This window comes from Octopus bimaculoides, chromosome 6 (genome assembly GCF_046866305.1).
Source record: "Octopus bimaculoides isolate indiv1 chromosome 6, ASM4686630v1, whole genome shotgun sequence".
Taxonomy (NCBI): domain Eukaryota; kingdom Metazoa; phylum Mollusca; class Cephalopoda; order Octopoda; family Octopodidae; genus Octopus; species Octopus bimaculoides.
This window is the reverse complement of record NC_142933.1, coordinates 23,949,944-23,953,694: the sequence shown is the minus strand read 5'-3', so window position 1 is coordinate 23,953,694 and position 3,751 is coordinate 23,949,944.

Sequence of the window (3,751 nt, the reverse complement as noted above, 5' to 3'; positions counted from 1 at the left end):
TAACATCGAGGCAAAGGCGTAATTCGATTACAACGACCCCAGTACTCAAACGGTTCTTATTTTATCCATTCCGAAAGAGTGAAAGACAAAGTCTACCCCGGAACTTACATATATTTCTTCTTTCATTTTTTCTTTTATTTATTCAACTAGCTCTTTCATTGTAAATTACTTCCTCTATCTCTCACCCCCCCCCCTATCTTTCATCCTCCTCTCCCTCTATATTTCCTATTTTCCAGTCTCCATAATCTCTTTGCTTATCTTCTTTCACAAACTTCTTTTTGTTTTCCTTTCTTCTCTCTTATCAATATTTTTCTTTATCTTCTTTCGTTCCATTGCATCCTTCATTGTTTCAGTGTTTTTTTTTTTTTCTCTAATCATTCAGTTTTACTCCTTATAACCTTCTTTCGTTATCTGTAATTCTTCTGCAATTCTATCGTTTCTTTTTCTTCACATTCCACATTAAACACAGACACACACACACACACACACACACACACACACACACACACATACGCACACACATAGACACACTCACACACACACGCACACATACACACACACACACACGTACATACACACAGACACGTACATACACATGTTGACACACACATGTCGGTATATACGTGTGTATTTGTATATAAGTGTGTGAGTTGTCTTTGAACACCTTTAGTACTCACCTGCACTTTTAGAGCATAAAAGAAAAAGTTATGCCACAATAAGTAAAGAAAAACAAATAGCAATCTCTCTGAAAAAACTCTGCAAAAGATATAGATAAAAGGAGAAGAAGGAATGATGCAACAATTAAAACATAGATACCACACACACACACACACACACACACACACACAATATATATATATATATATATATATGCAGGCGCAGGGGTGGCTGTGTGGTAAGATGCTTGCTTTCCAACCATATGGTTCCGGGGTCATATATATGTCTGTATGTAAGTATGTATGTATGTATGTATGTATGTATTTGTATGTATTTGTTATTTGTGTCTGTGTTTGTCCCTCCACCCCATCGGTTGACAATCGATGTTGATGTGTTTACGCCGCAGTAACTTCACGGTTCGGTTATACGAGACCGATAGAATAAGTGCTAGGCTTACAAAGGATAAGTATTGGGGTCGATTTGTTCGACTAAAGGCGGTGCTGCAGCATGGCCGCAATCAAGTTACTGAAACAAGTAAAACAGTAAAAGAATGACTCTATACTGTTTTCCCCCATCTTTCTCTAATTCCTGTTTTCTCTCCTTCACCATTTTCTCTCTCTCTCTCTCTCTCTCTCTCTCCTTTTCTCTCTCTCTTGCTTTTCTCTCCTTTTCTCTCTCTTGTTCCCACGTGACCATTGTTCATCTTTCTTTTCCTCACGTGACCATCTTCCTTTTCTTACACGACGTTCGAGGGACTGGACGTCTTGTATCTCTCTCTTCTATCTTTTCTCTTTTCAAAGAAAATATTTCTTCCAGCGCTCACTATTTTCCCTCTCGTTCTGGTCTAAATACACTCCATGTTTCTTTTCGTTCGTTCCTTGACTCCACTGTCCTGTTTTTGTTCCCAACTTTGACCTTCCATAAAATCCAAATTAATCATCGGTTATTCATTATTTGAAAGCAGGCAACATATAACCGAAGGTTTCAAGTAATTCCTTCTCCTGTGACTCAAAGAGACAATACTCACATTAGAATGCGAGATCTACCCAACAATACAGTCTTCTGGATCATCTTGAGCCTGACAACAGCTCCAATACCCTTGACATGTTTTTCAAAGCCCCTGGAAACTGCTCCTAATGCTCCAGTTACCACCGATATCACCATTACTTTCTTCATGCCCCATAACTTTCTTATCTCGTTATTATTATTATTGTTCAGTAGTTTTATTTTTATAACGTGCTTTCACTTCACTACCAAGCGCAGCTCTGTGCGCCTTGGGTATGTGCTGTGGTTTGCTGTGGTGCTCTTATGGTTACTGTATTGAAAGTGTTTTGCGTAGAATGTGTGCAGTACCCAGTAGTGCAATTTTCTGTATGTTATATATATTTGTAAGTCCTGGTGTTTTTGTTATGTATTTGTCTGAATATTTTTTTATTATAACTAAGGCACCTACTATGATAGGAATTGTTTCTGTTTTTAGATTCCACATTCGAGTTATCTCTATTTCCAGGTCTTTGTATTTTGAAAGTTTTTCCATTTCTTTTAGAGAAACGTTGTCATCTGCTGGTATTGATACATCAATTAGAAAGCATTTATTATTATTATTATTATTATTATTATTATTATTATTATTATTATTATTATTATTATTATCGTCAACATCATCGTCATCATCATCATCATCATCATTATTATTATTATTAGTGTTGCTGTTGTTGTTATGATTAGGCCTCTTGCAACTTAAAGTTTCCTAGACTCGTCACAGAAGCCTAGCTATAGGTTTATAGATCCCCATATACTGCAATAATATTCCTCACACTTTCCGTTGCTTTGTTGCCCTTATTGAATTCACAAAGTGAATATAGCTTTGAAAAAACAACTGTTAAAATCGAACTACACTCATCAAAACTTGCACTAAGAATAAGAACAAAGTTAAATAAACATGCTTTTACAGCAAATTGATGCAGGTAGTTTATCCCATCCCCCCTCTGACTTTTACTTCATGCAATTGAAAAAAAATACATTATTTATGGGATGACCTAATAGTATGTGAAGGGGGTTCACGCAAGCGAAATAGTAAGTTGGGCACACACAGTAGTATATTAATGGTCTATGAAAAATATTTTTCGCTTTAGATGTATCTATTGCAAGAAATAGCCAGGTTTCTTCTTCAAATGTCTTACATAATTCAACATACGCAAGTAAATGTTTGAAAAACAATATAGGAATTTTGAAAGACGTTTCTATAAATCTAGCTTTTAAACATTGAATGGCTATGGGGCCCCACCAGTGTGAAATAGTAATTAAGGATGTCCAATGGTAAAAGACAGATGAGAATCACTGTTCTAACATCTATCGTTCTTTTTAAGGGACCTTCGATGTATCAAGAATTTTTTCTTATCTTTCAGTCGGAGAAAAGACAGTGCCTATATCATTCACAGGGTTTGCAAGACTGGTGAGAAGAACGAGGTTTCAATCCGTTGATCCGGCCTGAAATGTTTGCAACAGAGTAAAACCTGCAAAGGTACCCACAGTAGTTATTCCAGGATATGGATTGAGTCTATAACCCAGGTATGCTAATGCGGGATTTGAGATCAAGACGTAAAATATTGGAAGAAATACAACAAAACACCTGACCCGATATTGTTACAATTTCGCTAATCAATTGCTTTGGATTGGTACTTCTTTAAATATCTTGAAATGATAAAAAAAAAAAAAAGGCAAGGTTGATCTCCGCGGAGTTCGAACTAAGAGACGAAATCCAGAATTCAGTCAGGCACTAAACGACACCGCCAATTCGCCATCAGACTTAAGTAATCTATAATAGGAAACATTAGCTGCGTAATAATATAATATATTGAGAAATAGTGCCAAGTGTTACAGAGACGCTGATATTAGAAAAATATTTGGTAAACATAAGAAAATAAGAACCAAAAATAGGGAGCAGCTCTTCGACCAGGTAGGAGAAAAGGGAATCAAATCCTTTTTAAACACATCAGGGTTGTCAATTTGACAATCAGACAGACATACTGACAGATTTCCACTGATTGACAGAGGTTGTAAGAAGGTGAGATGGGAAGGGTGTTACGATACA